The 27,731-nt window shown below is 33.6% G+C and overlaps 1 long non-coding RNA gene across 2 annotated transcripts; it reads right to left on the bottom strand.

The window, feature by feature from the left end:
• Window positions 1-1,437: 1,437 nt before the first annotated feature.
• LOC134231603 (uncharacterized) lies at window positions 1,438-27,276 on the bottom strand. 2 transcript variants are annotated; one of them, XR_009984584.1, is made up of 10 exons: window positions 27,056-27,276; window positions 26,637-26,708; window positions 4,343-4,470; window positions 3,939-4,013; window positions 3,505-3,602; window positions 3,154-3,284; window positions 2,798-2,938; window positions 2,334-2,529; window positions 1,860-2,005; window positions 1,438-1,748 (listed from the first exon to the last, which is right to left on the bottom strand). It is a non-coding gene; the product is annotated as an uncharacterized LOC134231603 (long non-coding RNA). The 2 variants fall into 2 exon arrangements; XR_009984583.1 differs by lacking the exons at window positions 3,505-3,602; window positions 3,939-4,013 and having other exon boundaries at window positions 2,364-2,529; window positions 27,056-27,271.
• Between the last annotated feature and the right edge of the window lie 455 nt (window positions 27,277-27,731).

The following is a 27,731-nucleotide window of genomic DNA, read 5'->3' as shown; positions in this document are numbered from 1 at the left end:
CTCTGTGGGTTTTAAATCCTGGGTCTTTTTATCAATCTTTTTTCTGACAACTGTTTTCTCTTATCATCTATAAACTTGACTTCTTCTCTAGTCAAAGGTCTTTCAGGGTAATCCAAGTAATTCTTACCCTCTTTTGGTAATAAATGGTTATATTCTTCATTGGCTTCTTCTTCAATCAAGGGTCTTTCTATGTAATCTCTGACAACATTAGGATCACCCTTTTCTGGACATAATTGGTTATATTCTTCTTGAGAAATGATCTCAATAGTGCCATCTTTTTTTATTTTAACTGGTATACCTCTGTCTACATCTTTCTCTGAAAGAACTCTCTGTCCAAACTGAATTTTACTCATTCCTTTACTCTTTTGCTTCCTAAAGGTGTTACCCATGGTTGAGACAACAACAACAGTACTGAATGTTTTTAATTTCACACCTTGAATTTATACTTTTCTGTGAAACAATCATGGGAAAAAAACCCAAATATTAAGAGGAATGTAAGAGTGATTTTTGAAATATTTGTGATATGTATGTATATTTTGCATAAAATTCCATCCTAGTATTTTTAATTTAAGTCCCAAAACATGGTTATGACACACTTTCTGATATTAATTAGGTCTTTTTTTTATCTATTCAATGGTAATATACATAAATATTGATTTTGATTTTTTCAGAACTTTTAATTTATTAGAATACAAATAATCTGGACACTCACATACTTCTCAAACTCTATAACTCATTGAAAGCAATGAGGTAGATAACTATTACTTGTAGGTACAAACTCCTTTCATTTTTTAAAAAAATCCTGGTAGTTTTCTTTTTTTTTCCTGCCAAAGTTTAAATGTGATTTTAGATAACATGTAACTTTGATTTGTCTAAAAGTTAAAAAATCATATTTCATTTTTAACAATACAGAAAAGATGAGGGATACCATTGATCACTATACCTTAAAAATGTCATTTAAATCATTACATTTATTTACATTTTATATATCTCCCCATTTTATACTGAATACTCAACTCCTGTTTTGTGATTTGAAAAATAATATATGGTTAAAGGGGGATAATCGACTTTTCAAAAAGGCTGTTTTTGTTAACAGACCAAAAAATCAAATGGATTTATTCAAGTTAAAAAAAATTCATGGAATTTTTTCTCTGTTTTCTTCATTGTCATTTATCTTCTTACTTTTTTTTTCTCATTTCTTGGTAATACTATAGAATAAAATCTGCATGAGAATGAACTCTCATCATATTCCATTGTTTTCCTGCAAGGTTTTTTTTTCCACTTCATGTTTTGTTGTTGTTGTTGTTTTTTGTTTTTTCTCATAAGAAAAGACAAAGTTTAACATGAAAATCAAAACATGTACCATTTTTTAAAAAGATATAAATATATATTATTTGGTAGAGTTAAAATAAATAATTTCCCTTCACTAATTAATGTCTCATCCCCTCAAGCAAAAAAAAAAACAATATTAAACAATTAAAATGTTTTTAATGTGAGTATAGATGCATCAGTATTTTTTCAAATTTCCTGGAATGATAACTTTTGTACAGCTTAACAATTTTAATCTGTGATATATATTTATATATAAATGTTGTGATTTTTAGTTAAAATTTCAAAGGTCTAGAAAAAATTCTGAAGAGATGTCACTGAGGTTTTCAATTATAAAACACCACTGGCTTCTTCTGGTCCTGGACAATATGTAGAAGGCTGTGTATATGTTTCCTTGACTGATGAACAGAATGTGCTATCTGGAAAAAAAATGTTTTCTTTCAAACAATATTCAAAAAAAAATTACAATGCTGAAAGGATGATTGCACAACATGAAAATACCAATTCATTATCCCCATCTATAAATTTACCTCTGATAAAATAAATTTCCCCTCTGCTAAAATTCCTTTATTTAACTTTCTCCAATTTAGCTTCTATACTCCAAAATGGGGATGGTCAGGTTCAAACTTGGTATGGCCAGGTATTAATCATCTGTTAATCATCTGTTTATGCAGACCTAAAATTGAACAATAATATATTTGAATTGTAGTGTTTTTTTTTTCATTGCTTGCAGAAAAAAAAAGAAAAAGAAAATAATAATAATCATCACTGTTAAAATATGATAATGTAAAGAACTGATATGAAAAGTTGGTCATACAGAATACCCTGTCAGTGTAGCAAAATCTATGTATTAAAGAAAGCAAATTCTACTAAAAACAGATTCTTTGCAAAACAAGTTAATACATCTTCATTTAACTTTGGTATCTTGAACATTAATCTTAAAGTCCTGGATATCTCAGTACATCTAGAATTAGTTTTTTTCTCTCCAAAAAATTAAATGCTACCTGTGATAACTCTTCATAAATAATCCATACCACAGAGCTGTGTTGTTTCTGTTCCTCAGTTAACCAAGCCTCAGTTAACCAAGTGAAATCCCCTTCTTCACCCTAGTCATAGTACTTAAAATACACCATGTAAACTATACACCTCCTCCCTTGCAATTTTTCTCTCCTTCATTCACCAATTAAAATGTCTTATTTCCTGATATGATAATAAAGTACAAGAAATGACTTGAAAATATTTTATTGACAAAAAGTCACCAAGTTAACTTTTGTCTTCTCTTATTGTCATAATTTTTACTAAATAATATTTTTGTCAATGTTCAATTGTGTATCAGTATTTAAGTAATTACCAATGGTTATTTATTTTGCTGTATTCTAATTTAACATTTTTATCTATTAAAAACTGTTATTAACACCAATCAAAGTCTACATTCTCTTCACACATACAATATCGAAACCAAAAAAACCTGAACATGCTGAATTTTCAAAATCCTAGGCATCCTAAAGTAAAGTTAGCAGATCCAATGTACGTGCTGGACATGATTGGTTTGTGTTGCTGGGCATAACTCCCAAGAATAATGGAACTTCCACAGTCATACTGTTGATACCTAAAATTTTAGAGAAATATAACTACCCTATTATCTTAACTGTCTTTTGGTATAGCATTCCTCCAAAGATATGAGTGTGTAACCTTCCTATGGAAGTACACTGCATAAATGATTGTCCTGACCTGATTGTATTCTGACACTTTGGTTTCTCTATACACCTATGTAAAAGACATCTTTTTAAAATACATGGGTGGCCTTATTGATATTGAAAGTACCTTTTGTGAATGAAGATTCATGCGCCAGCCTCCAAAGTATATTTAAACAGGAGAGAAGGTCCACCACAATCCCCATGCACTCATAAGCAGATCTCGGGGGCAGTAGAAACACTCAAGTAGTTTTCTTTCCCCTGTGATATAATGTCAATATTTAATGGAAAATTCAGAAATTTATCAGCACTTAGAGATAAAAACTTACTATCTTTATGGTATTGATTTCCATTATCAGATTTCTTTTTATCCATTTTAAAATAAAAACTTGAAGGAAAAAAAAAACAGAATAAAAATTATATCTCATTGAAAGTTTTTAGTTTCAAGTTTGTTTGTTTTTTTTTATCATAATTGATTCACTGTGTATTTCCGAAGGAAGACCAGCAGCCAGCACGCTTCATTTCATAGAGAATGGATTATAGATGGTTAGGAACAAAACATATCTTCCAGGTTGAGGACTGTATAGAAAATAAAACCATTTTTGTTATTATGACTTAAATAACATGAGACAATGCCTCTTATAAATGTAATGCAAAATGATATCTCTTATACATGGATACCTATACTCTAATCAATTAAATGTTATTCGTAAAATGTATTTTTTAAGACAGATTTATTTAGGATCGACTTTTTAAATGATGACATGAATAGCACGCCATACTTTAACCACATGTCAAAACATTCTCTCAAATTACACAGAAATGGGTTATTTAACATAGCTGACATTAAACATATAGGTGAGCGATAACATAATCACAATCATAAACAATGTGAAACAACTTTAAACGACCTACACGGTGGATTACAAGCCTGTTTCACTGGGGTAAAATCTTGCCGAGATTCGCCATGGCCGCCGAACCCGAACCCGACTGTATAAAAGATGAAGTCATACAATAACATAATACTGAGATTTTTTTAAATTTTATTTCTTAAAAACTATAAGGGGAGTTTACCAAAAAAAAAATTAATAAGAAAAAAATGTAAAGTTATTTTTAAAAAGTTAAAAGTTTTATGAATTTTTATGTCTTTTCTTCTTCTAAAGGAGATCAATATAGTCTTAACATGATCATGACCACCAAGCCCTCTTTATTTTAAAAAATCATATATATTATTTACTTATCAATTCAAAAATATAAACATGCATATGTAAAATAAATAAATTAAAAAAAATTACAATTGTATCTCATTGAAACTTTACCTTCAAGTTTGTGTGTTTCTATGTTGGTTGACTATAACTGTATTTCCAAAGGAAGAGCAGACAGTCTGAACTTCATAGAGAATTGATTATAGATGGTTAGGAACAAAACATATCTTCCATGTTGATGACTGTAGAAATAAAACCATTTTGTTAATATGATAGAGTACTGCATTAAACATAATGACTAGATGCTATGGCGTAAAAGAAGTCGAACATGAGTTATCGTTCATATATCGAGTTATCGTTCATAAGATGCGTAATACGTCATCACTAGAGAACTATTCACTCGTACATGGAATATTCCACATGTGTTAAGATAAACAGAAATAAAATAAATATTCTTTAATCATATTTATTCGATTAGTAGTTTATATTTATTTCATATGTAATTTACAATGGGGTTATTATATATAAATCCCTATGCCGAAAATTGGAAATGTCAGTATATATAAACAATTTATCAATATAAATTAATCATCAAACATGGATTAATTATAGATAATCGTGGATTGATTTTAATGAAAAATAAAAGGAGTTGAGGTATAGTACTTGATATATTTTCTTTCTATATATTTATTTGTATTTCGGTTAATGCAGTTTGGTTGTTATATGTATTGCGAATGGAGAATGCACAGGGGGGGGGGGGTATTACCAACTGGAGACAGGCATCTATCGTTAAATGTGGTCATGTAAGAAACGAAAACCAAAGGTGTTTAAATGCTGCCTAAAGATCCTTGCTCCAATTTTTCACTCATGGGAACACTAACAATTGCCGTTGGAAAGCTGCTCGACACCCTGGGTCATTGAGCAGTGAGGGACCTTTTTCGTGCCAGCACCAACAGCGACAGGGAGGGGTGGAGCGGTTGTTTGACAGAGTTAAGGAGCCAACAACCACACTAAAATTATTGAATTATTAAATCTTATGCATATATTGTCAAGAAAATGGGGCCCTGGTCCCCTCCACAGTGAGGGACCTTTTTCGTGCCAGCACCAACTGCGACAAGGGACCTCGGTTTATACGGTCTCATTGGAGGACCGGTCTCCACGTCCTTCAGAGGGATTCAAACCTGCAACACAAGGATTATCTCCTTAATCCGCGACTTTAAAGCAGACTTTCTTACTACTATTTCACACGGCGACGCAGATTTCAGTGGCGAATCCAGGAATCTTGAAAAGGGAAAAGGGGGAGGGGGAGTGCTGTTGTTTACCAGAGTTAAGAATTTATTAGTGTTAAAATACACAGAAATATAATAAATATTTGTTGATAATATTTATTCGATTGGTAAATTACATTTTATTAAAAATTATTGAATTATTAAATCATATGTATATATTCGACAGAAAAGCGGGCCGGGGTGGGGGAGGGGGGTGTACTACCTGTAAACTAATCCGCCAGTGTAATTGAATGACTATTATACTGAGTTTGTGAGATAGAAATAATTATTTTCTTATTCTAATTAGAAACTTATACCTATACAACAACCACTTGTAAGAAATCTGGTATTGTTTCACATGAATATCCAAGTTAGAGATAAGACTTAATTTCTCACAAAACTCAAGTTTTTTTTTTCCCCGAGGCATATCCTAACGCAATAGAGCAAGGGATACGTAAGTCTACAAAACCTACATTTTTCGCTATTCGGCAGTTACTACTTTTCTGGGTCTGGTATACCTGGTATTTCACACTAGGTAATTCGAGTGAATTTTTTTTTCATGTGATCCAAAGTACAAACATATGACATTAAGCTTACTTTATTAATATTTCTTCACTTAGGGCAGTGATGTTTGTATAATACTTGTTGTAAAATATGTTTTAAAAATTAAAAAAAAATTAATAAAACTAATTATAAAGTCCAAATTACTAGATTTCACTTCTTATCTAATGACCATGTATTGAAGGGCAGCCCCGCGAGAATTCCGAAGCATTTAAGTTATAATGTGTAGCGACCATTTTACGTACCTAATAAATGAATGGTCTGATAGTTTAAATCTTGATAGAATTTTGAAGATGGTATCAAATAATGCTTCACTGAGAATTGTACAAAACTTTGATTTTTTCAATTCAATTCAATTAATTAATTGCACCTTGAATTTTACATTAATTGAAGTTCTATGGGCTGCACATGTTTTATTTAAGATATTGTAAAAAGTTATTTGATTTTCAAACAAATATCTTTGTAAATATTTGAATAAACTATATCTTTATTAAGTTATATACAAAAAATAATGACTCCTTTACCGCAGACACTTTGAGAAATAATAAATTTTCTTCTTTTCATCAAATGCAGATAACTCTTCATAAACGTTTAAGGTGGAATGTCACACCAACTTTTTATTTTATAGATCTTTGAGTCATCCTTTTTAAACAATGGTTTCAGCATGAAAGGCTGATATTAGCTCTTGATTATTTATATTACTTTTTTGGAGTTTGACCCATTTGTCATGAAAATTTTAAACTTTTACTTTGGCCATATCTTTTGAACAGTAGATGCCAAGACATTTATACTTCACATATGTAATCTTTTTTGAAAGACCTTTCATTGGATACCAACAGCCTTGATCCTTTGACGTTGACCTTGTAGATTTCCGTACTTGTGAAGAAACTTTAACCTTGGCTATAACTTTTGAACGGTAGGGGATAGGACTTTCATACTTCATATACATGATCCTTGTGAGAAGTTACTTCATTGGATACCAAGGACTTTGACCCTTTGACCTTTGAGATTGACCTACTTTAAAAAAGAAAACCTTGACCATAACTTTTAAAGTATTATGGCTAGTGCTTTCATACTCAACATATTTAATCCTTGTAAGAAGTTACTTCATTGGATACCAAGAACATTGACCCTTTGACCTTGACGTTGGAGTTTGACAGACTTTTTAAAATAAAAAAACCTTGTTCATAACTTCTGACCGGTTAGGGCTAGCGCTTTCATACTCTATATAAGAATTCTATGTGGCAAGACCTTTCATTTTGATACCAATTACATTGACATTTTGGCCTTGACCTTAGAGATTTTTGTACTTATTAAAAAAAAAAAACTTTAACGTTTGCGTACTTTCAAATTTCACAATTGATTTCCTTTGAGAATACCTTATTTTTGGTACCTATTAATTAAATTTGCATTTAAGAAAAGTTTAATCTTTACTATGTCGCCATACATCAGTGTTACACAAACACATCTTGTTTATTAGGTATTCATATGATGCATTCATTTACAGCAAATTGTTTTAAAAGAAAGCATCTAATTTGAATGTAAATAATCATAATCCTACATGTCATTCATTGCTGCTGATTTATTTCAGATTGAAATTATTACCATGATCTTAAAAGGGTTTTCCTACCTACCTGTAGCTTGTACTAGCTAAAAATTCGACATCGAACTCGGCAAGTTCTTCCCTTTTACGGAGATTTAAAAAATAAGTATAACCTGAAGATATTTCCCAGATCTCAGAGCTTTTCTCACCTACCTGTACTTTGTACCAGATAAAAACGCGGCAAAATATTCGTCATATTCCTACCTGTGTTTCATAGATGCTGATTTATTTTATGCTGAAATTCTTACCCTGGTCTTATTAGGCAACTCCTTATCTGTTACGGAGATTCAAGAGATAAGTTTAACATGAAGATATGTCCCTTATCTCAGAGCTTTCTCTCACCTACCTGTACCTTGTACCAGATAAGAATACAACAATATACTTGTCATATTCTTACCCGTCTTTCATAGATGCTGATTTATTTAATGTTAAAATTCTTACCCAGGTCGTATTAGGCAACTCCTTACCTGTTATGGAGATTCAAAAGATAGGTTTAACATGAAGATATGTCCCTGATCTCAGAGCTTTCTCTCACCAACCTGTACCTTGTACCAGAATAGAATACAGTAAAATATTTGTCATAATCCTACCTGTCATCCATAGTTGCTGATTTATTTAATGCTGAAATTCTTACCCTGGTCTTACTAGGCAACTCCTTACCTGTTATGGAGATTCAAGAGATAAGTTTAACATGAAGATATGACCCTTATCTCAGAGCTTTCTTTCACCTACCTGTACCTTGTACCAGATAAGAATACGACAAAATATTTGTCATATTCTTACCCGTCTTTCATAGACGCTGATTTATTTTATACTGAAATTCTTACCCTGACCTTACTAGGCAACTCCTAGCCTTTTATGGAGATTCAAAAGATAAGTTTAACATGAAGATATGTCCCTGATATCAGAGCTTTCTCTCACCTACCTGTACCTTGTACCAGATAAGAATACGACAAAATATTTGTCATATTCTTACCTGTCTTTCATAGATGCTGATTTATTTTATGCTGAAATTCTTACCCAGGGCGTACTAGGCAACTCCTTACCTGTTATGGAGATTCAAAAGATAGGTTTAACATGAAGATATGTCCCTGATCTCAGAGCTTTCTCTCACCTACCTGTACCTTGTAACAAATAAGAATACCTTACCCGTCTTTCATAGTATTTATTTAATGCTGAAATTCTTACCCTGTACCAGACAACTCCTTACCTGTTATGGGGATTCAAAAGAAAGGTTTAACATGAAGATATGTCCCTGATCTCAGAGCTTTCTCTCACCTACCTGTACCTTGTACCAGATAAGAATAGATATTTGTCATATTCCTACCCGTCTTTCATAGACGCTGATTTATTTTATACTGAAATTCTTACCCTGACCTTACTAGGCAACTCTTAGCCTTTTATGGAGTTTCAAAAGATAAGTTTAACATGAAGATATGTCCCTGATATCAGAGCTTTCTCTCACCTACCTGTACCTTGTACCAGATAAGAATACGACAAAATATTTGTCATATTCTTACCTGTCTTTCATAGATACTGATTTATTTTATGCTGAAATTCTTACCCAGGTCGTACTAGGCAACTCCTTACCTGTTATGAAGATTCAAAAGATAAGTTTAACATGAAGATATGTCCCTTATCTCAGAGCTTTCTCTCACCTACCTGTACCTTGTACCAGATAAGAATACGACAAAATATTTGTCATATTCTTACCTGTCTTTCATAGATACTGATTTATTTTATGCTGAAATTCTTACCCACGTCGTACTAGGCAACTCCTTACCTGTTATGAAGATTCAAAAGATAGGTATAACATGAAGATATGTCCCTTATCTCAGAGCTTTCTCTCACCTACCTGTACCTTGTACCAGATAAGAATACGACAAAATATTTGTCATATTCTTACCCGTCTTTCATAGATGCTGATTTATTTAATGTTAAAATTCTTACCCAGGTCGTATTAGGCAACTCCTTACCTGTTATGGAGATTCAAAAGATAGGTTTAACATGAAGATATGTCCCTGATCTCAGAGCTTTCTCTCACCTACCTGTACCTTGTACCAGAATAGAATACAGTAAAATATTTGTCATAATCCTACCTGCCATCCATAGTTGCTGATTTATTTAATGCTGAAATTCTTACCCTGGTCTTACTAGGCAACTCCTTACCTGTTATGGAGATTCAAGAGATAAGTTTAACATGAAGATATGACCCTTATCTCAGAGCTTTCTCTCACCTACCTGTACCTTGTACCAGATAAGAATACGACAAAATATTTGTCATATTCTTACCCGTCTTTCATAGATGCTGATTTATTTTATGCTGAAATTCTTACCCTGGTCTTATTAGGCAACTCCTTATCTGTTACGGAGATTCAAGAGATAAGTTTAACATGAAGATATTATCCCTTATCTCAGAGCTTTCTCTCACCTACCTGTACCTTGTACCACATAAGAATACGGCCAATATATTTGTCATATTCCTACCTGTCATTCATAGTTGCTGATTTATTTTATGCTGAAATTCTTACCCTGGTCTTACTAGGCGACTCCTTACCTGGTTATGGAGATTCAAAAGATAGGTATAACATGATGATATGTCCCTTATCTCAGAGCTTTCTCTCACCTACCTGTACCTTGTACCAGATAAGAATACGACAAAATATTCGTCATATTCTTACCCGTCTTTCATAGATGCTGATTTATTTAATGCTGTAATTCTTACCCTGGTCTTACTAGACAACTCCTTACCTGTTATGGAGATTCAAAAGATAGGTTTAACATGAAGATATGTCCCTTATCTCAGAGCTTTCTCTCACCTACCTGTACCTTGTACCAGATTAGAATACAGTAAAATATTTGTCATAATCCTACATATCATTTATAGTTGCTGATTTATTTTACGCTGACATTTTTAATCTGGTATTACTTGACAACTCCTTACCTGTTATGGAGATTCAAAAGAAAAGTTTACAATGAAGATATGTCCCTGATCTCAGAGCTTTCTCTCACCTACCTGTACCTTGTACCAGGTAAGAATACGGCAAATTAATGGTCATATTCCTACCTGTCTTTCATAGATGCTGATTTATTTTATGCTGAAATTCTTACCCTGATCTTACTAGACAACTCCTTACCTGTTATGGAGATTCAAAAGATAAGTTGAACATGAAGATATGTCCCTGATCTCAGAGCTTCCTCTCACCTTCCTGTACCTTGTACCAGATAAGAATACGGCCAACATATTTGTCATATTCCTACCTTTCATTCATAGTTGCTGATTTATTTAATGCTGAAATTCTTACCCTGGTCTTACTAGGCAACTCCTTACCTGTTATGGAGATTCAAGAGATAAGTTTAACATGAAGATATGTCCCTTATCTCAGAGCTTTCTCTCACCAACCTGTACCTTGTACCAGAATAGAATACAGTAAAATATTTGTCATAATCCTACCTGCCATCCATAGTTGCTGATTTATTTAATGCTGAAATTCTTACCCTGGTCTTACTAGGCAACTCCTTACCTGTTATGGAGATTCAAAAGATAGGTTTAACATGAAGATATGTCCCTTATTTCAGAATTTTCTCTCACCTACCTATACCTTGTACCAGATAAGAATACAGTAAAATATTCGTCGTAATCCTACCTGTCATTCATAGATGCTGATTTATTTTATGCTGAAATTCTTACCCTGATCTTACTAGGCAACTCCTAACATTTTATGGAGATTCAAAAGATATGTTTCACATGAAGATATGTCCCTGATCTCAGAGCTTTCTCCCACCTACATGTACCTTGTACCAGATAAGAATACGGCAACATATTTTTCATATTCCTACCTGTCTTTCGTAGATGCTGAAATTTTTTATACTGAAATTCTTAGCCAGGTCTTACTAGGCAACTCCTTGCCTGGATTTACCTTTTCATTTTTTAATTGTTATAATTATTATTAAATTAAATAACTTATTTATTCATTAGGAAATTTATTTGTCTGTTTATTTATGAATGCATCCTTTTCTTCATTGATTAATTATTCTAATGAGTAATTAATTCTTCCATTATTAATGAATTAATTATGGTTTTTGCATTATTTCTAATAATCAAGTAAATGTTCGATTTACTGATAAATAATTTATTTATTTATTTATATTTATTCCTTTTTATTATTATTCTTTTAAGATTAATTAAATAATTTATTTATTATTTTAATTATTTTTTAATTTATTTTGTTATTTACTTATCTTTTGTTTTATTTATTCATTTATTTATACACTTATTTATTTATTATTTATTCATTCCTTCATTTATACTTTTTTTGTTATAGACAGGTTCTGTTTATGTATTGCTAGGTTTTAAGTTCCCATCACCAGGGTTTGTATTCCCACCACCAGGGTCTATATACCCATCACCAGGGTGAATATTTCCTATCACCAGGGTTTGTATATCCTTCACCCGAGTCTGTATACCCATCACCAGGGTTTGTATACCTGTCACAAGGGTCTGAATACCCATCATCAGGGTCTGTATTATCTATCACCAGCTTCTGTATAACCATCATCAGGGTTTGTATTATCTATCACCAAGGTCGGTATATCCATCACCAGGGTCTATATACCCATCACCAGAGTCTGTATTACCAATCACCTTTGTCGGTATACCCATCACCAAGGTCTGTATTACCCATCACCAGGGTCTGTATTACCAATCACCAGGGTCTGTATACCCATCACCAGGGTCTATATATCCATAACCAGGGTTTGTATACCCATCACCAGGGTCTATATACCCATCATTAGGGTCTATAGTATTTATCACTAGGGTTTGTATAGCCATCACTAGGGTCTGTATACCCATCACCAGGGTCTGTATTACCCATCACCAGGGTCTGTATTACCCATCACCAGGGTCTGTATTACCAATCACCAGGGTCTGTATACCCATCACCAGGGTCTGTATTACCAATCACCAGGGTCTGTATACCCATCACCAGGGTTTGTATACCAATCACCAGGGTCTATATACCCATCATTAGGGTCTATAGTATTTATCACTAGGGTTTGTATAGCCATCACTAGGGTCTGTATACCCATCACCAGGGTCTGTATTACCCATCACCAGGGTCTGTATACCCATCACCAGGGTCTGTATTACCCATCACCAGGGTCTGTATACCCATCACCAGGGTCTGTATACCCATCACCAGGGTCTGTATTACCCATCACCAGGGTCTGTATACCCATCACCAGGGTCTGTATACCCATCACCAGGGTCTGTATACCCATCACCAGGGTCTGTATTACCCATCACCAGGGTCTGTAATACCCATCACCAGGGTCTGTAATACCCATCACCAGAGTTTGTATACCACTCTACAGGTTCTATATATCCATCACTAGAGTCATTACCGCTATTATTTCCAATCATCATTCAAGGTTTGTATATTTATATCTAGGATACGTATTACCTGTCACATACCAGGGTCTACAAACTTATTACCAGTCTCTGTATATTGATCACTTTTATCTGTATTAACAATGGTGTATCAGAAAGAGTCTGTATTTGCAAGGATTTGGTTTTTAATATAACCAAGAGTATGTGCATCGCAGAGGGCCTGTCAAGGGTCTCAGTATCAACAAGGGTCTATGACTCTATGTATCACGCAGGGTCTTTGTCACCAAGGGTCTATGTATCATAAAAAGTATGTATATTATCAATGCCCTGTGTTTCACCAACGGTATGTGTATCACCAAGGGACTGTGTCACGAAGGTTATGTGTATCACCAAGTGCTTGTTTGTATCACCTAGGGTCTATTTGTCACCAAGGGTCAATGTATTACCAAGAGTCTCTGTATTACCAAGAGTCTGTGTGTCACCAAGGGTCAATGTATCACCAAGGGTCTCTGTATTAGCAAGGGTCTATGTATCACCGAGAGTCTGTGTATCACCAAGATTCTGTTTATCTCCAAGGGCCTTTGTATCACCAAGGGTCTATGTATCACCTAAGGTATATGTATCACCTTGGGTCTGTGTATCAAAAAGGGTTTGTGTATCACCTGAGGTCTTTGTATCACCACGGATCTGTATACCACCAAGGGTTTTCTTCTAGGGTCTATGTATCACTAGGGTCTATGGAACACCTAGGGTCAATGTATCACCAAGGGCCTATGGAACACCTAGGATTTATGTATCACCTAGGGTCTATGTATTACCTTGGGTCTGTGTATCACCTAGGTTCTGTGTATCACAAAGGGTCTATGTATCACAAAGGATCTGTGTATCACCTAGGGTCTGTGTATCACCAAGGGTCTATGTATCACCAAGGGTCTGTGTATCACCAAGGGTTTGTGTACTTTTTGTCCATCAGCAATGATCATTAACCTGTCAGAAGAGTGTGTATAATACTTGATATCGCGATTACTTAACTTAGCGGAACTCTTTCGCGAAGGAGGTAGGAATCGTCTGTTGGGTGGGGGCAATGTGCTTTTCAATACAATGCAAGATCGATCATTGTAGCATTTATAAGGATAGATAAGTAAAACATCCTGGTGGAATACCTCGCTAAACAATCGCTGAACCAGCCTAATATATTTTTGAGAGGAGCCAATCCTAAATTGTCACATTTATAACGATATTTTTAATTAAGCGGACTCTTCTCGTTAAATTTTCTTTGAAAATCGTCACATTTTTAAGCAGATAAAATATTCTAAACTTTCCATATTTGACAATCTACTATTTGGAGTTCAATATCTGGCAAAACATCGTGATTTCGACATTAAATTGTTCGAATCATTCGATTGTCACTACTGTAAACAATGTCATTTGCCCCCAGAAATGTAGACTTTTCTCGACTCCCAAGCAAAAGAGCGGTAGTAAGTTAGATAACTGCGAGGTACTCATTGGTAGTCGCGATATAACGTATTATAACATAAGTCTGAAAAGCCATATTAAGGATTTTCCCTCTTGCGGGGTCGAAGTACCTTATTTTCTGCAGGGTGTCCAACATTTTTTGCATTATCAAAATGAAATCCAATTAATTTTAAGGATGTCTTTGGGTGTGTTCAGTTACAAGGTTAATTAACATCTTGTAGAATAGGCCTGATCGAATTGTATAATGAACTATAATGATTTTCTTGAGATTAAAATTTATTGATTTAAAGTTATTATTTTATGTTGTCATTTTAGCATACTTTTTTTATTTTGTAGTTGAATCCTTTTAAGGGGGAAGCAAAGGACATTGAACTTTATATTGATAGACAAAGATTTTTTAGTTATGTGGAGATATTTTAACATTGTAAATTTCAGTCATTATGTATCTTGATTCATCTATTTCATAAATGGAAAGAAATCATAAAATTCCATCATGTTGTTCATTTGTTCCACAAAAAATCTTAACATATACATCTCTTCATAATTAATGAAGTGTGCAATGGTAGAAATCCTCATAAAAGTAGATCGACCAACACAAAATTCAAATTTCGTTTATGTTCGATGTCAAGGTTTATGAGAGTAGAACAAAAGTGCCAAAATAGATGCATTCTACAAACTCTACAAATTCTGAATAATGACATTTTGTCAAGCAGAAAACCAAAGTGTAGTTTTGCTGCAAGGAAATGATATGCAATGTCTGTAATTTTTGAATGGGATGCAGTCGTCTATGGCAAAGTTCATTGGTCAAATCTTTTCACATGAAGATGTAAAAGACCTGTCTCATCAGGTGCAAAGCTTTGGCCAAGATTAAAGTTTTGTTAAGGTCAAATGTCAAGGTCAAAGATCATATGCAAAATAAATTGGACTCCTAATAGTTTTGTCACGGGTATTACACAGGTGAATTATGCTTTGATCAGGGCACTAGTAATTCTTAGCCGGCCTTGTTGCTGAAAGAACAACTGCTGGCTATTGTCAGCTTGTTTGAGACAGGAAAGGGTTGACACCGGCCACAATCGCCCAATTAAAATTACGTATAAAATTGTTATTCTTACCCTTAGCCGCTTTTGATTTATAATAAGTGTATGAAAATTAAACATTATCATAAGATAAAAAATGTTTGTGAAGTATTCAAAAAATCTATTTTAGTTTGAAATGGTGTCATAAAGTAATTCATTATGAAGTCCCTGTCTCCTATGGTTCAAAAGTTATGGCAAAAAGTGTAAAAAGCTATTTTTAGCATATAGGTCACAGTCAAGGTCACAAGATCACAAGATTGACCCTAGATCGTTTGAAAAGACTTTCATATCAAATATGAAGTCCCTATCTCCTATGGTTAAAAAGTTATGACAGACAGTGTAAAAAGCTATTTTTAGCATATAGGTCACAGACAAGGTCACCAAGTCATTGACCTTGGTGTCATTTGAAAGAACTTTATTAGTGGAGTATGCATACCAAATATGAAGTCTCTATCTCTTATTGTTCAAAAGTTATGGCAAAAGTTCTTTAAAAAAGCTATTTTTAGCATATAAGTCACAGTCAAGGTCAAAGATCATTGAAATTTTTGAAAGGACTTTATTAGTGGAGTATGCATACCAAATATGAAGGTCTATTTCGATTATGAAAAAAGCTATTTTAAGTGTTCAAAAGTTAAATGGATGCATTTAGAAAAAAAGTTTTGGCGAAGGTTAAAGTTGAAACAGACAAACAGATAAACAGACAAACAGACAGGACAAAAACAATATGCGCCCCGAAAAAATTCGGGCGCATAAAAATAAAGTTTTCAAAAACGGTGTGAAATAGATAATTCATTTGTTGAATATGAGAGTCCAATCTTCTCAAAAGTATGGGAGTCGACCTTTCGATGAATTTGTTCAAAAGTTAAATGATGCGTTTAGAAAACAGGGGGAAGGGGACAACCCTCCCCCTCATGTAACGTGCCTTGTCAATACGTTAGGTGCCTCTTAACATCTATGTGCAACATACACATAGATATTTCATGTTACTTTTTATAAATGCGGGTAAGGGGTTTTTTGTTATAAATATAACTCATGTATGTACAAGTGAAATCTGAATTTTTAAAATTTTATTTCCGTCAAATGTTCCAAATATTCAACTATCATTCGAGTAAAGTAATCGAGTAGTGGACTAAGGTATAAACAAATATTTTGTTAATGAAATTTATCTCAATTTATCCAAAAGAGGAATCAAAATACATCATGATTCACATTAACAATGTAAAGATATTTCCACAATCCACATAAATAAAACTCTTTGCCCATCGTTTTAAGTTAATTTGAATGTCCTTTGCATCCTTTTTAACAGGCTTACACTGCAATATAAAAAGTAAATAAGATCATTATTAGAAATATAAGATCAATACATACCCTGAGTGAACTTATCCTAATTGATACAGACTCCAGGTGATATATAAACCCTTAAAGCTTGGTGATACACAAACCCTAGGTGATACACAAACCCTAGGTGATACACAGACCTTTGGTGATACAAAGACCACTGGTGATACACAGACCCTAGGTGATACACAGACCCTAGATGATACACATACCCTTGGTGATACATAGACCCTAGTTGATACACCGACACTTCGTGATACACAGACCCTAGGTCATACATATACCCTTGGTGATAAAAAGACCCTTGACAATACATAAACCACTGGTGATACATAGACACTTGGTGATACATACACCCCTGGTAGAACACAGACCCTTTATGATAAACATACCCTCGGTGATACACATAATCTTGGTGATACACATAATCTTTGTGATACATAGACCCTTGGAGATACATTTACCCTTGATGATACACATAATCTTGGTGATACACATAATCATGGTGATACATAGACCCTTGGAGATACATTTACCCTTGGTGATACAGACCCTGGGTGATGAATAGGCCCTTGGTGTTACATGGACCCTTTGTGATACACATACAGTACCCCTGGTGATAGAAACCCTTGTTGAAACACATACCCCTGGTTATTGACAGACACTTTATGATGCACATACCCTTGGTAATAAATATACCCTTGGTGATACATAGACCCTTATTGATACATAGATTGTTGGTGATAGACACTTTTGGTGGTAGCACACAGACCCTTAATGATACACATACCCTTGGTGATACCGTAATATTAGTGAAACACAAGACCTTAGTGATAAAGACTCTGCGAGATACATAGAGCCATTGACCCTTCTTGATACTGAGAGCCTTGATGATTGACGGACCCTCTGCGATGCACATACTCTTGGTGATATCAAAACTAAACCTATGTAAATACAGACTGTTGGTGATAGACCCTTGTTCAAACCGAGAAATAAGTGATCGGTATACAGACCCTGGTGATTGTTATAAAGATCCTGGTGATGGGTAATACAGACCCTGTTGAGGGGTATACACACCCTGGAGATGGGTATACAGACCCTGGTAATAGATAATACCGACCCTGGTGATGGGTAATACAGACCCTGGTGATGGGTTATGCAGACCCTGGTTATGGGTTATGCAGACCCAGGTGATGGGTATACCGACCCTGGTGATGGGTAATACAGATCCTGGTGATGGGTAATACAGACCCTGGTGATGAGTATACCGACAAAGGTGATTGGTAATACAGACTCTGGTGATGGGTATATAGACCCTGGTGATGGATATACCGACCTTGGTGATAGATAATACACACCCTGATGATGGTTATACAGACCCTGGTGATAGATAAAACAGACCCTGATGATGGGTATTCAGACCCTTGTGATAGGTATACAAACCCTGATGATGGGTATACAGACTCTGGTGAAGGGTATACAAACCCTGGTGATAGGTAATATTCACCCTGGTGATGGGTATATAGACCCTGGTGATGGGTATACAAACCCTGGTGATGGGAACATAAAACCTAGCAATACATAAACAGAACCTGTCTATAACAAAAAAACTATAAATGAAGGAATAAATAAATAATAAATAAATAAATAAAACAAAAGATATGTAAATAAGTAAATAACAAAATAAATAAAAAAATAATTAAAATAATAAATAAATTATTTAATTAATCTTAAAAGAATAATAATAAAAAGGAATAAGTACTATAAATGAATAAATAAAGTATTTATCAGTAAATCGAACATTTACTTGATTATTAAAATAATGCAAAAACCATAATTAATTCATTAATAAATGGAAGAATTAATTACTCATTAGAATAATTAATTAATGAAGAAAAGGATGTATTCATAAATAAACAGAAAAATAAATTTCCTAATGAATAAATAAGTTATTTAATTTAATAATAATTATAACAATTAAAAAATGAAAAGGTAAATTCAGGCAAGGAGTTGCCTAGTAAGACCTGGGTAAGAATTTCAGTATAAAAAATTTCAGCATCTATGAAAGACAGGTAGGAATAAGAAAAATATGTTGCCGTATTCTTATCTGGTACAAGATACAGGTAGGTGGGAGAAAGCTCTGAGATCAAGGACATATCTTCATGTGAAACATATCTTTTGAATCCCCATAACAGGTAAGGAGTTGTCTAGTGAGACCAGGGTAAGAATTTCAGCATTAAATAAATCAGCATCTATGAAAGACGGGTAAGAATATAACGCATATTTTGTCGTATTCTTATTTGTTACAAGGTACAGGTAGGTGAGAGAAAGCTCTGAGATAAGGGACATATCTTCATGTTATACCTATCTTTTGAATCTTCATAACAGGTAAGGAGTTTCCTAGTACGATCTGGGTAAGAATTTCAGCATAAAATAAATCAGCATCTATGAAAGACGGGTAAGAATATGACAAATATTTTGTCGTATTCTTATCTGGTACAAGGTACAGGTAGGTGAGAGAAAGCTCTGATATCAGGGACATATCTTCATGTTAAACTTATCTTTTGAATCTTCATAACAGGTAAGGAGTTGCCTAGTAAGACCAGTGTAAGAATTTCAGCATAAAATAAATCAGCATCTATGAAAGACGTGTAAGAATATGACAAATATTTTGTTGTATTCTTATCTGGTACAAGGTACAGTTAGGTGAAAGAAAGCTCTGAGCTCTGATACCTATCAGGGACATATCTTCATGTTAAACCTATCTTTTGAATCAGGTGCCATAACAGGTAAGGAGTTGCCTAGTCAGATCAGGGTAAGAATTTCAATTCATAAAATAAATCAGCAATTGGTATGAAAAACGTCAGGTAAGCAATAATGATAAATATTTTGTGACAAGTATTCTTATCGACAAGGTACAGGTAGGTGAGAGAAAGCTCTGATATTCTTGGACATATCTTCATGTTAATAATTTCTCGTTTAAGAATCTGTTCATAACAGTAAGGAGTTGCTCTTGCGTATCGAATCAACTGAGATATATATATACTCCGTATGCAGGTGATGAAGGTATATTGCTGCATAAGTAAGGGAAGTTGACGATAGAAAAGTTAAAGTCATCAAGTTTATCATATAGCTTGGTTGTTAGATTACCATTAGTGTCTTTTTCAAGTAAAATATCCAAGTATGAAGCAGAATTGTCGGACTCTATGGTATCTTTTATCTCAAGCTCACCAGGATATATCGTTATCGACGTAGGAATGGAAATTATAATTATAATTGACAATACGTGAGATATATCTAAATGTTGATAAGGCCACAGCATTTTCTTCTTTTCACGCATAAGATTTTGCTTAAATTCTGCTTCATATGAATATAAAAATAAGTCTGCTAATAACGGAGCGCAGAGAAAATTCCAATAGATTGTTGGAATACCTGGGAGATATTGTCAATCAGAAACTCATCTTCTTGATGTCAACTTCAGAGTACTTATGTGTGCAATCAGTTGTTTTAACAAAATAATTTTTCAAATGACCAATGACGTAAGTAAATTTACGAGTTCCATTTTTGGGAAGCAGCTGTCAATGATATCAGAATTTCAGCATATTTTTGTAATAAATCCAAAAGTTCTTTAGAATTTTTAAGTATCAGGTAAGGAGTTGCCTAGTACGACGTGTGTAAGAACTTCAGCATAAGATAAATCAGTATCTATGAAAGACAGGTAAGAATATGACAAATATTTTGTCGTATTCTTATCTGGTACAAGGTACAGGTAGGTGAGAGAAAGCTCTGAGATAAGGGACATATCTTCATGTAAAACCTATCTTTTGAATCTTCATAACAGGTAAGGAGTTGCCTAGTACGACCTAGGTAAGAATTTCAGCATAAAATAAATCAGTATCTATGAAAGACGGGTAAGAATATAACGCATATTTTGTCGTATTCTTATTTGTTACAAGGTACAGGTAGGTGAGAGAAAGCTCTGAGATAAGGGACATATCTTCATGTTATACCTATCTCTTGAATCTCCATAACAGATAAGGAGTTGCCTAGTAAGACCAGGGTAAGAATTTCAGCATAAAATAAATCAGCAACTATGAATGACAGGTAAGAATATGACAAATATTTTGTCGTATTCTTATCTGGTACAAGGTACAGGTAGGTGAGAGAAAGCTCTGATATCAGGGACATATCTTCATGTTAAACTTATCTTTTGAATCTCCATAACAGGTAAGGAGTTGCCTAGTAAGACCAGGGTAAGAATTTCAGCATTAAATAAATCAGCATCTATGAAAGACGGGTAAGAATATGACAAATATTTTGTCGTATTCTTATCTTGGTACAAGGTACAGGTAGGTGAGAGAAAGCTCTGATATCAGGGACATATCTTCATATTAAACTTATCTTTTGAATCTCCATAAAAGGCTAGGAGTTGCCTAGTAAGACCAGGGTAAGAATTTCAGCATAAAATAAATCAGCATCTATGAAAGACGGGTAAGAATATGACAATTATTTTGTCGTATTCTTATCTGGTACAAGGTACAGGTAGGTGAGAGAAAGCTCTGAGATAAGGGACATATCTTCATGTTATACCTATCTCTTGAATCTCCATAACAGATAAGGAGTTGCCTAGTAAGACCAGGGTAAGAATTTCAGCATAAAATAAATCAGCCACTATGAATGACAGTTAAGAATATGACAAATATTTTGTCGTATTCTTATCTGGTACAAGGTACAGGTAGGTGAGAGAAAGCTCTGATATCAGGGACATATCTTCATGTTAAACTTATCTTTTGAATCTCCATAACAGGTAAGGAGTTGCCTAGTAAGACCAGGGTAAGAATTTCAGCATTAAATAAATCAACAACTATGAAAGACAGGTAAGAATATGACAAATATTTTGTCGTATTCTTATCTGGTACAAGGTACAGGTAGGTGAGAGAAAGCTCTGATATCAGGGACATATCTTCATGTTAAACCTTTTCCTTGAATCCCCATAACAGGTAAGGAGTTGTCTAGTGAGACCAGGGTAAGAATTTCAGCATTAAATAAATCAGCATCTATGAATGACAGGTAAGAATATGACAAATATTTTGTCGTATTCTTATCTGGTACAAGGTACAGGTAGGTGAGAGAAAGCTCTGATATCAGGGACATATCTTCATGTTAAACTTATCTTTTGAATCTCCATAAAAGGCTAGGAGTTGCCTAGTAAGGTCAGGGTAAGAATTTCAGTATAAAATAAATCAGCGTCTATGAAAGACGGGTAAGAATATGACAAATATTTTGTCGTATTCTTATCTGGTACAAGGTACAGGTAGGTGAAAGAAAGCTCTGAGATAAGGGTCATATCTTCATGTTAAACTTATCTCTTGAATCTCCATAACAGGTAAGGAGTTGCCTAGTAAGACCAGGGTAAGAATTTCAGCATTAAATAAATCAGCAACTATGGATGACAGGTAGGATTATGACAAATATTTTACTGTATTCTATTCTGGTACAAGGTACAGGTTGGTGAGAGAAAGCTCTGAGATCAGGGACATATCTTCATGTTAAACCTATCTTTTGAATCTCCATAACAGGTAAGGAGTTGCCTAATACGACCTGGGTAAGAATTTTAACATTAAATAAATCAGCATCTATGAAAGACGGGTAAGAATATGACAAGTATATTGTTGTATTCTTATCTGGTACAAGGTACAGGTAGGTGAGAGAAAGCTCTGAGATAAGGGACATATCTTCATGTTAAACTTATCTCTTGAATCTCCGTAACAGATAAGGAGTTGCCTAATAAGACCAGGGTAAGAATTTCAGCATAAAATAAATCAGCATCTATGAAACACAGGTAGGAATATGACGAATATTTTGCCGCGTTTTTATCTGGTACAAAGTACAGGTAGGTGAGAAAAGCTCTGAGATCTGGGAAATATCTTCAGGTTATACTTATTTTTTAAATCTCCGTAAAAGGGAAGAACTTGCCGAGTTCGATGTCGAATTTTTAGCTAGTACAAGCTACAGGTAGGTAGGAAAACCCTTTTAAGATCATGGTAATAATTTCAATCTGAAATAAATCAGCAGCAATGAATGACATGTAGGATTATGATTATTTACATTCAAATTAGATGCTTTCTTTTAAAACAATTTGCTGTAAATGAATGCATCATATGAATACCTAATAAACAAGATGTGTTTGTGTAACACTGATGTATGGCGACATAGTAAAGATTAAACTTTTCTTAAATGCAAATTTAATTAATAGGTACCAAAAATAAGGTATTCTCAAAGGAAATCAATTGTGAAATTTGAAAGTACGCAAACGTTAAAGTTTTTTTTTAATAAGTACAAAAATCTCTAAGGTCAAGGCCAAAATGTCAATGTAATTGGTATCAAAATGAAAGGTCTTGCCACATAGAATTCTTATATAGAGTATGAAAGCGCTAGCCCTAACCGGTCAGAAGTTATGAACAAGGTTATTTTTTTTAAAAAGTCTGTCAAACTCCAACGTCAAGGTCAAAGGGTCAATGTTCTTGGTATCCAATGAAGTAACTTCTTACAAGGATTAAATATGTTGAGTATGAAAGCACTAGCCATAATACTTTAAAAGTTATGGTCAAGGTTTTCTTTTTTAAAGTAGGTCAATCTCAAAGGTCAAAGGGTCAAAGTCCTTGGTATCCAATGAAGTAACTTCTCACAAGGATCATGTATATGAAGTATGAAAGTCCTATCCCCTACCGTTCAAAAGTTATAGCCAAGGTTAAAGTTTCTTCACAAGTACGGAAATCTACAAGGTCAACGTCAAAGGATCAAGGCTGTTGGTATCCAATGAAAGGTCTTTCAAAAAAGATTACATATGTGAAGTATAAATGTCTTGGCATCTACTGTTCAAAAGATATGGCCAAAGTAAAAGTTTAAAATTTTCATGACAAATGGGTCAAACTCCAAAAAAGTAATATAAATAATCAAGAGCTAATATCAGCCTTTCATGCTGAAACCATTGTTTAAAAAGGATGACTCAAAGATCTATAAAATAAAAAGTTGGTGTGACATTCCACCTTAAACGTTTATGAAGAGTTATCTGCATTTGATGAAAAGAAGAAAATTTATTATTTCTCAAAGTGTCTGCGGTAAAGGAGTCATTATTTTTTGTATATAACTTAATAAAGATATAGTTTATTCAAATATTTACAAAGATATTTGTTTGAAAATCAAATAACTTTTTACAATATCTTAAATAAAACATGTGCAGCCCATAGAACTTCAATTAATGTAAAATTCAAGGTGCAATTAATTAATTGAATTGAATTGAAAAAATCAAAGTTTTGTACAATTCTCAGTGAAGCATTATTTGATACCATCTTCAAAATTCTATCAAGATTTAAACTATCAGACCATTCATTTATTAGGTACGTAAAATGGTCGCTACACATTATAACTTAAATGCTTCGGAATTCTCGCGGGGCTGCCCTTCAATACATGGTCATTAGATAAGAAGTGAAATCTAGTAATTTGGACTTTATAATTAGTTTTATTAATTTTTTTTTAATTTTTAAAACATATTTTACAACAAGTATTATACAAACATCACTGCCCTAAGTGAAGAAATATTAATAAAGTAAGCTTAATGTCATATGTTTGTACTTTGGATCACATGAAAAAAAAAATTCACTCGAATTACCTAGTGTGAAATACCAGGTATACCAGACCCAGAAAAGTAGTAACTGCCGAATAGCGAAAAATGTAGGTTTTGTAGACTTACGTATCCCTTGCTCTATTGCGTTAGGATATGCCTCGGGGAAAAAAAAACTTGAGTTTTGTGAGAAATTAAGTCTTATCTCTAACCTGGATATTCATGTGAAACAATACCAGATTTCTTACAAGTGGTTGTTGTATAGGTATAAGTTTCTAATTAGAATAAGAAAATAATTATTTCTATCTCACAAACTCAGTATAATAGTCATTCAATTACACTGGCGGATTAGTTTACAGGTAGTACACCCCCCTCCCCCACCCCGGCCCGCTTTTCTGTCGAATATATACATATGATTTAATAATTCAATAATTTTTAATAAAATGTAATTTACGAATCGAATAAATATTATCAACAAATATTTATTATATTTCTGTATATTTTAACACTGATAAACTCTTAACTCTGGTAAACAACAGCACCCCCCCCCCCCCTCCCCCTTTTCCCTTTTCAAGATTCCTGGATTCGCCACTGAAATCTGCGTCGCCGTGTGAAATAGTAGTAAGAAAGTCTGCTTTAAAGTCGCGGATTAAGGAGATAATCCTTGTGTTGCAGGTTTGAATCCCTCTGAAGGACGTGGAGACCGGTCCTCCAATGAGACCGTATAAACCGAGGTCCCTTGTCGCAGTTGGTGCTGGCACGAAAAAGGTCCCTCACTGTGGAGGGGACCAGGGCCCCATTTTCTTTACAATATATGCATAAGATTTAATAATTCAATAATTTTAGTGTGGTTGTTGGCTCCTTAACTCTGTCAAACAACCGCTCCACCCCTCCCTGTCGCTGTTGGTGCTGGCACGAAAAAGGTCCCTCACTGCTCAATGACCCAGGGTGTCGAGCAGCTTTCCAACGGCAATTGTTAGTGTTCCCATGAGTGAAAAATTGGAGCAAGGATCTTTAGGCAGCATTTAAACACCTTTGGTTTTCGTTTCTTACATGACCACATTTAACGATAGATGCCTGTCTCCAGTTGGTAATACCCCCCCCCCCCCCTGTGCATTCTCCATTCGCAATACACCCCCCCCAAATAAATAAATTAAATATATAGAAAGAAAATATATCAAGTACCCCTGTGCATATTCTCCATTCGCATTATACACATAACAATATAACTGCATTAACCGAAATACAAATAAATATATAGAAAGAAAATATATCAAGTACTATACCTCAACTCCTTTTTTTATTTTTCATTAAAATCAATCCACGATTATCTATAATTAATCCATGTTTGATGATTAATTTATATTGATAAATTGTTATATATACTAACATTTCCAATTTTCGGCATAGGGATTTATATATAATAACCCCATTGTAAATTACATATGAAATAAATATAAACTACTAATCGAATAAATATGATTAAAGAATATTTTTTTATTTCAAAAAATTGTTTTTAACATTAACACATGTGGAATATTCCATGTACGAGTGAATAAAAAAAAAAGTCTTACTATTGATATCACAAATAAAATGATTATCGCATTAATTATGAACGATAACTCGATATATGAACGATAATTCATTTTGGTTTAATACCTATCAGTATTTATATGTATGCCATATATCACACATATTTAGAATCAAAACAAAAAGTAAATAACTTAGGATTAATCTTTTGTAAATTCCTCCTTTTCTCTTATTAGATTCCTAATGAATATCTCTTTGATCACCATTTAGTAAGTCTGAATTCAATGGGTAACATACATAATGAATTATGAAATTATATCATATAATTTATACAAAAGGACTTATTAATATTCTGGAGATCCCTTAACCATGTGTTAATATATTTTAGGTTAAATAAGGGTGTGCTTATATGAATGTAAGTTAGAGATAACAGATCACATAAGTATTACACAGTAATTAAATTAAACCATATAATCATGCTTAAATGCAAAGATGACCTTCATAGGAAATGTAAGCAATTAAAAAACAAGACAAACTTACCAGAGATATCCAACTATATGCCCAATAAGTCTATCCATTAAATAATCCAGTGAAATAACATCTCAGCTGATCCTGAAAAAATCATACAATTCAGTGATACACAATTAAACTCATTTTACAATGTAAGTAAAGCAATAATTTACAGACAAAAGGGACAGAAATGTAAAAGATATACCATGTATTTTACCAAAATTTAGAGAACATTATTCTGATTTAAATTCAATCATAGAATGACCCATCATAGAAATATTAAATGCACTCTGAGTTACATGCAGGTTATACATGTACAACTGTAAATCAGAAAATGAAATAAGGATAAATACAGTATTTACATTTAAAACAGAACTTTACATATAAATCATGGTTAAATGCAAAGGTGACCTTCATAGGAAATGTAAACAAAAATAAGACAAACTTACCTGTGAAATAGGTCTGTCAGAAAGGAGATTTCAAAAATGAACACGCTCTCAACATTCACATGACAAGAATGCATCAGGATGCTTACTTCCGTGGTCATAGAGAAATTGAGCTCTATACAAGAAAAGCTTCACAGTAGGAAAATCATCGAAGTAAAAGAGAGGAAAAACAAAAGATAGTCCTACATTTTTTTGAAAATCTAAGTTGACTTCTTAGAAACAAAAGTGAAAATGAAACTTTAATTTTACAAGTGTATGACGTCATAATGCATAGGGTAGCTCGCTGACATGGATGACGTCGCAATGCATAGGTAAAGTTTTTATTTGTACTTTTTTTGCACACGGCACTTTATAGAGGATGCAAACAGGTATGTAAGAAAACACAGGTAAAAGGTATATTTCTTTTGCACACGACCCTAATTTTTTTGCACACGGCACTTTATAGATGATGCAACAGGTATATATAAGAAAACGCAGGTAAAACGTATATTTCTTTTGCACACGACCCTAAAATAAATCCATGCTATATATATAAACCAGAGCTGGACATGAAGGATCACTCTGTGTGAGCACTTGGAAGTAAACAAAAAAAAGGTTCAGTGGTCAAGTCATAGGTATGGAACCAAGGTATCGGTGGCTTATTGAGAATACTGACAAGAATGGACCATGGATGGAAACC

This window comes from Saccostrea cucullata, unplaced genomic scaffold (genome assembly GCF_032062105.1).
Source record: "Saccostrea cucullata isolate Sc308-1 unplaced genomic scaffold, CSIRO_AGI_Scuc_v1 ctg4440, whole genome shotgun sequence".
Classification (NCBI taxonomy): domain Eukaryota; kingdom Metazoa; phylum Mollusca; class Bivalvia; order Ostreida; family Ostreidae; genus Saccostrea; species Saccostrea cuccullata.
Note: the sequence above shows the minus strand (reverse complement) of the source record. Positions and strands in the feature narration are given on the sequence as shown.